The sequence below is a fragment of the Lactuca serriola genome, chromosome 2, assembly GCF_051521515.1.
Source record: "Lactuca serriola cultivar US96UC23 chromosome 2, Lser_US96UC23_V15, whole genome shotgun sequence".
Lineage (NCBI taxonomy): Eukaryota > Viridiplantae > Streptophyta > Magnoliopsida > Asterales > Asteraceae > Lactuca > Lactuca serriola.
The window spans coordinates 37,774,396-37,785,075 of record NC_136409.1 but is presented as its reverse complement, the minus strand read 5'-3'; the positions used below and the strand labels follow the sequence as shown (position 1 = coordinate 37,785,075).

Here is a 10,680-nt window from a genome sequence, read left to right as displayed (position 1 = left end):
GAGTACAAGCGTATTTAGCAGTTTAATTTTCGATTTTTTTAGTACATTTTCTTTGTTCTTTTTACGTTTTTATCTTGTTTATTTCAGGACTTTCATGACCAGAGGATCAAACACCCCGCTGGTACCCCCGTTTGAAGATCCCGAAACCGCATTGAAAAGAAACAAAGGAAAGGACGTGGAGAGTTCGAGTACACCAAAGAAGTCACCTTTGTCCAATTTGAAGACTGTTTTTGGGAAAAAGAAGAGCAGCAAATCAGGAGCATCCAACGCTTCTTTAGTAATCGACGAACCGGCTAAGGAAGATATTGAGTACGAGACCGAGGAAGAAGAGGACCCGACATACGAGCACGATACCGAGTCCAAGGAAGAGTTAGCTATCACAATGGCTAACATTGATGAAATCCCCATGGGAGAATGGAAGAAGAGGATGCGCGACGACACTGGCCCGGGACTTGTGCAACCCGCAATTCCCGCGACTGCTACCTTCGAGCTAAAGGGTCATATCCTAGCTTTACTTAAAGAAATACCTTTTTATGGAAAAGACCATGAAGATGCCTATAAGCATTTGGACGAAGTCAATGATGTAGCTGATTACTTCAATGTTCCAAATGTGCCCCGCGAGACTCAACTACTTCGTATGCTTCCGGTGACATTCAAAGGTGCTGCAAAAGACTAGCTCAAGTCACTTCCCCCCGGATCAGTCACCACATGGGCCAAGGTCAAAGAAGAATTCATTGATCACTTTTGCCCACCTTCCAAGATAGCCAAGTTGAAGAAGGCCATTGCTAACTTTGAACAACAAGCTGGAGAGTCGCTATATGAAGCATGGGAGAGGTACAAGAGCTTACTAAGAAACTGCCCACACCATGACCTAAACAGCCAGCAAGAAGTATCCATCTTCTATGATGGAGTCAATGTCACAACCAGGCAGTTACTAGACTCGCAAGGCCCGCTCACAAAGAAGCCGCCCCCGGTGATCAAAGAATTGATTGAAGAATTCTCTAAACACTCTAGAGAATACCACAACCCTAGACATGATGTCACTAGGGGAGCCGCTTATGCAGCTACTGAAGAATTATCCGCGGTCATGGCTATGTTAAAAACCATGGATAGGATGATGGATAAGATGGATCAAACGATCCATGCTATTCGGGTGGGTTGTGAAAACTACAATGGGCCTCACCTCACTAGAGACTGCGATTTAGATGAGAATGGCAACAAGAAGGCGCAAGTGTGTTACTCAAGTGGAGACCGATATGATGAAGACTGGCGCAAACAAAAGAAAGAGTGGCTCCCTTATGAAGAGTACAAGAAAGCCAAGGAGGAAAGCTTTAGGCAAAAAGGGAGAGGGTTCTACCAAAAGGAGGAGCCGGTGCAAGAGAGGAAGCCAAGCTTGGAAGAAATGCTCACCAAATTTGTAGCTGCCTCAGAAAAAAGACATAGTGATCATGATGCTGCAATTCAAGAAACAAGGACCATGCTTAGGAACCAGCAAGCATCTATCCACAATATAGAAACGCATCTTGGGCAACTTGCTCAACAAATCAACCAAAGGTCACCAGGCGAACTTCCTAGCAAAACTGAAAATAACCCACGAGGCGCGCACATAAACATAGTCACAACAAGAAGTGGGAAGATAATCACTCCCCTAGCACCTATTCAAACTGAGGCATCCAAGGAATCACAGAAGGATGGGGCAGAAAAGCAAGCAGAAAACCAAAACATACATTCTGACAGCCCTACTCGCTGAGTACCTCGTATGGACTCGGCGAGTACACCACCAAATTCCAATGAGCAGGTCCCTAAAAAGCTTTAGCAGCCTCCAATGCCATACCCAACCCGAGCTAAGAAGGAGAAGCAGGAAAAGGAGTATCAGAAGTTTCTAGATCATATCAAGAGTCTTCAAATCAACATACCCTTCATTGAAGCCGTCATACAAATGCCCAAGTATGCAAAGTTCCTTAAGGAACTTCTCACTAATAGAAGGAAGATAGAAGAAGTGAAGAAGGTAGTACTAAATGAAAACTGCTCAGCTGCTATGCTAAATAAGCTACCAAAGAAGAAAGGTGATCTGGGGAGTTTGACTTTACCTTGCCAATTTGGCAACTTGGCTGCTATTCATGCCTTAGCTGATTCAGGAGCAAGTGTGAACCTAATGCCATATTCATTCTTTAAGAAGCTGGATCTCCCGGAACCATGGCCAATTCGCATGGCAATACACTTGGCAAACAAGACAGTCACCTTCCCAAGAGGCATATGCGAAGACATACTAGTCAAGGTGGACAAATTCGTCTTTCCCGCTGATTTTATCATTCTAGACATGGAGGCGGATCCACAAGTGCCAATCATCCTTGGAAGGCCCTTCCTCAACACAGCAAGTGCTATAGTAGACATGAGGGACTCAAAGCTCACCTTGCGGGTAGGAGAAGATTCAGTCACATTTGGGGTAGACCAAGCTATGAAGTATTCAAGGAACAGTGACGACATGGCATTCTCAATTGATATGCTTGACGAATTATTGGAAGAATGCATAAGTGAAGATTCCAGCAAGTTCACAACTGATGGTGAAGAATTTGATCCAGAAAAAGACTTAATGGAAATAGAAAGACTGCTAGAAGAAGCAGATTATGAAGAATTGGTAAAACAAACTGACAGTCCTACTCGCCGAGTAGGACCGATCTACTCGCCGAGTTCCTCTGAAGAAAAGGCAGAAGTCGTGAATACAGCCACCAACTCGCCGAGTACCCTACCTGCACTCGGCGAGTCCAGCAGTCAGAACCAAAAATCGGAGCTTAAAACTTTACCAGATCATTTGGAATATGCCTTCCTTGAAGAAGGCAACCAAAAGCCTGTAATCATAGCTGCTGACCTGTCCAATTCTGAAAAGGAAGAGCTCGTGCAAGTGTTGAAGAAGCGGAAACAGGCCATAGCATGGAGTATCACCGACATCAAGGGAATAAGCCCATCCTATTGCTCCCACAAGATCAATCTTGAAGAAGGAGCAAAGCCGGTTGTACAGCACCAAAGAAGGTTAAACCCAAACATGCAAGAAGTAGTCAAGAAGGAAGTGGTCAAACTCTTAGATGCGAGAATTATCTATTCCATTTCCGACAGTCCATGGGTGAGTCCGGTCCAAGTGGTGCCCAAGAAAGGAGGGATGACGGTCATAACCAACGAAAAGAACGAGCTAATTCCGACACGAACGGTAACCGGTTGGAGAGTGTGCATTGATTAACGAAAGCTAAACGATGCCACTCGTAAAGACCATTTTCCCTTACCTTTTATTGATCAAATGTTAGAAAGGCTATCGGGCCATAGCTACTATTGCTTTCTAGATGGATTTTTGGGTTATTTTCAAATACCGATAGACCCAATGGACCAAGAAAAGACCACATTCACTTGCCCAAGTGGGACTTTTGCTTATAGACGCATGCCTTTTGGGTTATGCAATGCACCCGCAACTTTTCAAAGGTGTATGACAACTATATTCCACGATATGGTGGAAAAATTCATGGAAGTTTTTATGGACAACTTTTCCGTTTTTGGATCTTCTTTCCATGATTGTCTCACTAATCTTGACTTAATGCATGCTAGGTGTGAAAAAACTGACTTGGTCCTCAATTGGGAGAAATGTCACTTTATGGTCAAGGAGGGTATAGTGTTGGGCCACAAGATTTCCAAAATGGGAATTGAAGTGGATCGGGCAAAGATTGACACCATTGCCAAATTACCCCCACCAACTAATGTAAAGGGCATTAGGAGTTTTCTAGGACACGCGGGTTTTTACCAGCGTTTCATAAAAGATTTTTCCAAAATAACTAGACCTCTAACACAATTACTACTAAAAGATGCACCATTTAATTTTACTAAAGAGTGTCTAGAGGCATTTGAATTTTTAAAGGAAAAATTAACTAATGCCTCGATCATTATTGCACCAAATTGGAACTTACCCTTTGAGATTATGTATGATGCTAGTGACTATGCATTAGGAGCTCTCCTTGGTCAAAGGGTTGATAAGCACTTTCAACCCATATATTATGCTAGCAAGACTCTAAACCCAACCCAAGAAAATTACACCACCACTGAAAAAGAATTATTAGCTGTGGTATATGCCTTTGACAAATTCCGCCCTTACTTGGTTTTATCTAAAACTACTGTTTTTACTGACCACTCGACTATCAAGTATTTGTTTTCTAAACAAGATGCCAAGCCAAGACTGATACGATGGGTGCTACTTCTTCAAGAATTTGACATAGAGATACGAGACAAGAAGGGAATGGAGAATGTAGGAGCCGACCACTTGTCAAGGCTTGAGAACCCGCAATTGCAAGAAGATAAAGTTGGAGACGACTTCCCGGACGAGTACATTATGGTGACAGTGGGAGAAGAGCCATGGTTTGTAGACATAGCTAATTATTTAGCTACAAAATACATCCCGAAAGATTTTAGCAGTCAACAAAAGAAGAAATTCTTTGCTGAATTAAAATATTACTTTTGGGATGAGCCATACCTCTTCCGGAGCTGTGCGGATGGGATCATACGAAGATGCGTATTCGAGAAGGAAAGCCGGCAAATATTAGAGCATTGTCATAGCAGGCCCACGGGTGGACATCATGGAGCACACTACACTGAAAAGAAGATCTTTGACATTGGGTTCTATTGGCCCACAATTTTTAAAGATGCAGCCCAATTTGTCAAAGAATGTGATGCTTGTCAAAGAGTGGGAAACATTTCATCTCGAAATGAAATGCCACAACATAGTATCCAAGTGTGCGAGGTGTTTGATGTGTGGGGAATTGACTTCATGGGACCATTTCCCATGTCTAAAGGAAACAAATACATACTAGTGGCGGTGGATTACGTATCCAAATAGGCGGAGGCACAAGCATTACCAACAAATGACGGTCGGGTGATGGTGTGGTTTTTAAAGAAACTATTTTCACGATTTGGAGTCCCGAAAGCCCTTATAAGTGACCGAGGCACACATTTTGCCAATGACCAATTGGAAAAGGTGTTAAAGAAATATGGGGTAACCCATAAGTTTTCCACATCATACCATCCACAAACTAGTGGACAAACCGAAGTGACAAATCGAGTCTTAAAGCGAATTTTGGAGAAATCGGTGGGGAGTAATCGCAAGGAATGGTCGGATAAGCTAGATGATGCACTTTGGGCTTTTCGTACAGCTTTCAAAACACCTATTGGTACCACACCATATAGGTTAGTTTATGGAAAGCAATTCCATTTACCGGTGGAGCTAGAGCATAAGGCATTTTGGGCTTTGAAGAGGTGTAACTTCAACATGGAGGAACTAAAGAGCAACCGGTTAATGCAAATGAATGCTCTTGAGGAGCTGAGGAATGATGCATACTCTAGTTCATGGCTTTATAAAGAGAAGACCAAGATGTGGCATGACAAAAGGATTAAAGATAAAGACATTCATGAAGGCCAAAAAGTGTTGCTTTTCAACTCACGACTAAAGCTTTTCTCGGGAAAACTCAAGTCAAGGTGGGATGGTCCTTTTCTAGTGAAGATGGTGTTTCCACATGGTGCGATAGAGCTATTATCAAGAGATGGCACGCCTTTCAAGGTCAATGGTCATAGGGTTAAAAAGTATGAAGAAGGAGTCCCTCGGAATGAAGGAATGGAAGAGTTGTTGTTGCTGGAAGGGATTGCAACCACGTAGAAGGGGAGGTGTCCAGCTAATGACTCCCTAAAAAGAAGCGATTCTCGGGAGGCAACTCGAGTTTCGAGTTTGCATTTTCTTTCCTTTTCTTTATTTTCATTATTTTCTTTTCTTCATCTATTTTTGAGAACATAACTGCGTGAGGACAAGCAATGCCTAGAGTGTGGGGTGGATGGCTTAAAAACATGAGAAAATACATAAATTTTTCAAAATTGTCACAATTTTTTCAATCTGCAAGATCTACTCGCCGAGTAGGCACGTATACTCGGCGAGTACCTGCCCGAGTAACCCGAAAAAACGCGTAACTGCATTTATACTCGGCGAGTAGCCAATTTACACGGATGAAATATAAGTCTGTAAAAAAGAGGGTTTTCACCCATTTCACCCCCATACTCGCCGTGCACAGCAAACTCTCAAGCAGCCCCGACGATTTTAGCTATTTCGTCCGATTCTCTCCAATTTTCCACTTAATCTTCATCATTTAACGAAAAAGGTAACATCTTTACACTATAAACTCGTTAAAGGTTCGATCTTTATCATAGATTTGCCCCGATTTTGCTTGATTTCGGATTTGGGGTTTCTCAAATTCTAGGGTTTCAAATTAGCCATAAATTAGGTAATGTTAGGATGAATTTCTTTATGATTTATGGTTAGATAGGTCATTCCAACAAACCCCTGTGAAAAATTTGGATTCTTGGACAGTATACATAGGTCCGGCACCAGACAGTCCCGATGTTCATCCTACTCGCCGAGTAGGTCGTGTACTCGGCGAGTAGATGACTATTCAGACCTGATTTCTTTGTTTTTAATTACTGGGTATTGTTTGTTTGTGTGTTTTTTTGATGTTTGTATGCAGGAATCATGGCCAGAAGGGGCAGTCTTCTCGTGGGGGAAGCCAAAGTGATATCCCATGGCTTTCTTTTCGACAAATCACTTCTAAGTCATCACAAACAAGGGCCAGAAACAGATTGGAGGCGCTCAAGCAAAAGGAAATTCATTTACCAAACGCAGTTGACTGGGGGTGGTTGGGAAATGTGGGATTAGAGGAGGAGCTTACACCTTACTTGGTGAAGGAATGCAGTCTGGGGTACACCACCATCACATGTGATGGGTGGTTACAATTATTCAAGATTCAAGAGCCGGTATATGCCGAGTTGTGTTGGGAATTTTTTGCTACCATTTCATTTCGAGGTGGTAGTGAATATTACAACCCCAACACAATCTCTTTTTCTTTGGGCGGGGAGCTGCGACAATGCAGCATTGTTGAGTTCTCTTGGAGGTTACGAATCTATGATCAGAGCATGATGATGACTGAAGACTTTGAAGCATTCTTGGAGAACTGCCATAAGGAACTTCCCAAGGCAGTGGTGGCCTCGACATGGTGGAACACGATCACTAACCGAGTTTATATCCCTTCCACCGCCCAAGAGGGCCACATTCGCTCACCAATCCACCTCCTCATTTACCGCTTTGTGGCCAGCACCATCAACATGCGGAAGGATTGGGACAAGGTCCCAACCCTTGACATCTTCTACCTATGGAGTATTATTACTCCTGACGCTTTTTGCAACCTCCCCTACTGCATTACAAAATTCCTTGCTGAAGGGGCGGTTAAAGAAAAAGTCAACTCAAAAATCAATGGAGGCATGTTTATCACTCGGCTGGCCAGGTCATTTGGGGTTCTAGATCTGCCACAAGCTCGGGCACTCACGGTTATTCACCCTCCACCATTCAACACTGCACTTTATTGGAGGGCACGGATAGTCGAGAAGTTTGGCGACTCATTCACCATTCCACATGAAGACGAGCCGACGATTCCCGAGGAGTCGGGAAGGCGGGTCCGACAACGTAGTGAGCGGGTGCAAGAAGACCCACCGGTTATTCCGGTGGAGGAGGACAATGATGGATAGAACCAGTTGGAGTACCGACGCTACTTGGACGACATTGGGCAAGGGGTGAATTATAATAACCAATCTTTTGAATACCTTTTCCAACAGATGAACATTGCCCCAAGACCCGAGCCCGGCTATCCATACATTATGAGTTGGGACGAGAGAATGAGGAGAAGAGATGGAGAAGGAGGAAGTGGCGTGGGAGGAGCCGACATGGAAGATGAAGAATGAAGTTTTTTTTATGTTTTTATGATGTTTTGTTATGTTTTGAACAATTGTCAAACACTTGGATGATTTTTATTTTGTTGGGTTGATTATTATTGTCACTTTTAGTTGTTTATTTTCAGGGATAGAAGTTTAGGAGGCATACTAATTTGTGAGGGTCAAGAAGGGATTGAGAGATTTTCAAGAAGAATATGGAGTCTTGTCCTTAGGATTGAGTCCGTGAAAGTTGAGAGTAATGGAGAGTGTTGCTACTGAATGAATTAGAGTGAGGGTCAGTTTGCATTTCCAATTTCAGAACCAGAGTCGAAAGGAGCATCAGCTAGATCAGTTTTGAAACTGACAGACCTACTCGCCGAGTGCACAAACTCTACTCGGCGAGTACCTAAGATATTACACGATATCGTTCCAAGACAAGAGCTACTCTCCGAGTCCACGCTACTACTCGCCGAGTAGACTGCCAATTTTCGATTTCCAGAACTGCTTTGGGCACTTTCACTGCAGTATTTACCCACTTTTTGTGAGGAATTGTCACTGGAGATTTTCTAAGAAGCTTGTTCCGTGAAATTTTCGAGCTGTCAACCACATGAGACGCATGACACCTGAGCCATGGATGAGTTGTTCCCATGGTTAAAGTCAAGATAAAAAGGAGCTGAAGAAGAGAGTATCAACCTATCGACTGCTACCCCAGGGGAGTTTGTTCCAATTCTCTCTTTATATTTGCATTTATATTATTTGCATAATATGCAATGAGGGCATTGCATAAAATAAGTGTGGGGTAGGGGGTTGGTCACATATTAGAAAACTTAGAATTTTAATTTAGGCTAATTTTAAAAATTTGTTGCATACCAAAAATATTACTTAGGATTTAATTTAGAAAATTTTGGTAAAAACAAATTAGGATTCCATGTTAAGAATTGTGTTGATGATTGCATGAAAACCCAAATGTTTAGTTGAGCCTATATACGTTCTAGTGCATTTGTGGCTTCCTTATTCCAGTGAAATCATGGGACAAAAACACGACCCTGCTCAGCCCGAGGGATGCAATATGTTTAGCAGCCTAAACCTGAAATGTATCCAGGAAAATTATTATCGTTAGCCAATAAAGGTTGAGGTTGAGTGCCCTGCTTAAGCATGTAGGGATTGAGTGAAAAAAGTGAGGTACATGTAAAAAAAAGAGAGAGAATTACAAGAAAAGTTGTAAGAATTTTGGAGCAAATAAAGTGAAGATCAAAAGGTCAAAATTTCAAGAAATTCAAAAAGTTGAAGATACCAAAAAAATCAAACAATAAAGGTGGTGAATTCAAAGATGATCAAAGATCAAATTATCAAGGAAGTGAAGAATTCAAAAGAGCTCCATAGTGGTATCGAAAAGTTGTAATTCTAGATTATGTATGCTTGGGTTGCTCAACTAAAAATACCTTGAGGGTAAGAGGTTTTCTGCGGATGGATTCGGAGGGTTGCATAAAATGAGCATAGTTCGGGGTGAGTGGGCGAATGTTTATGAGGATTGTGAGTATTTGGAATATGGGAGGTCCTTAGGAAAAATTTTAGACACAAATGCATGCGTTGCGGTCTTGGCATAATGGTTGGGTTAGATTGGAGTTGTCATATGTGATTCTAATATGTTTAAAATTTAGTTTTGCTTGGGGGCAAGCAAAAGTCAAGTGTGGGGTATTTTGATATGTGCATAATTAGTTAATTATTTAGCATACATTTTTATTCATTTTTAACTAATTATGTGAATAATATGGACAAAAGGTACTTAATATTGTTTAAATTTTGTTTTCAGTCCAAAAGACATGCTTGGGAGTGAAAGGGAACAAGGGAAAGCAATTGAAGACCAAAGAGTGAAGATTGAGGGACAAAAGCTCATCTACTCGGCGTGTACACGAGCCTACTCGGCGAGTCCATCAGAATATTCCAGAAGATAGCCACGACTCCTGATTTAAGACAGATAACTATGAGTCTACTCGGCGAGTTGGGTCTGCTACTCGCCGAGTACACCCTGTTTTGAGATATCTATAAAAACCAAGCCTTTATCCGATGGGACTACTTTTCTGGCGATTTTTGAAGACCCTTCTGCGATTGAGAACCCTGGAGGACGCTGAGGAATTCTAATCTTCAACCCTTTTGAAGAATTGAAGCAACTAGATTAATCATTCCACTTAGCTTTAGGAATTGAGTATGTTTAATCTAGTTAAACTTGTTTTTGTGTTTGTTTTTACTGCAACTATGAGCTAAATACGTTTTTGTTTCTGTTTGGGGAATACCAAGGAACTTCTATGGTTTAATTCTTAGCTTTTGGTTAATTGTTTATTGGTGATCTATTAAATTAAGTTTGTTAAAGAACCTTATGCATTGATCACAATTATTTTTTGTTAATTGGAAGACAATTAAGTTGCATGAACATCTCTTAGTTGTTAACCTCATATGTCTATGTGAACACTAACTCATATGCTTAGGAATAATGATTATGAAACTAAGATTAATGAGACAATAATTAGATTAATGTGTGAGCTTGTTTTAGAAACCATCAAACAAGAGGTTAATTGAACTATTAATTTGATTAACCACTACAAATCTTATTTAATCCAAATTATTAATCTACGGAATTAATTAGTTTAAACACTTGATCACCGCTTAAATTAGTTAATTGTCTAAGGGTTAGGGGTAATGAACATGAACCTAATCACTATAATTGGTAGTCAATAACAATTAATCTATCATAAATACAAATAACCATAGGAGTGAATTGGTTGAACCTAAATAGAAACATCTTTATTAAATTTGGTGAATTAGTTGTTTGCTTTAGTTATTTAGTTAATAAAGTGTTTTATGGTATGCTTAAGTTTCTAGTCTTGCAAAACTAGAAGAAAA

The 10,680-nt window shown here is 41.2% G+C and overlaps 1 non-coding gene across 1 annotated transcript; it reads right to left on the bottom strand.

Annotated features, from left to right (window-relative positions):
- Positions 1–766: 766 nt before the first annotated feature.
- On the bottom strand, positions 767–873 carry LOC145091126 (small nucleolar RNA R71). Its single transcript, XR_013702014.1, has one exon. It is a non-coding gene; the product is annotated as a small nucleolar RNA R71 (small nucleolar RNA).
- Positions 874–10,680: the final 9,807 nt, after the last annotated feature.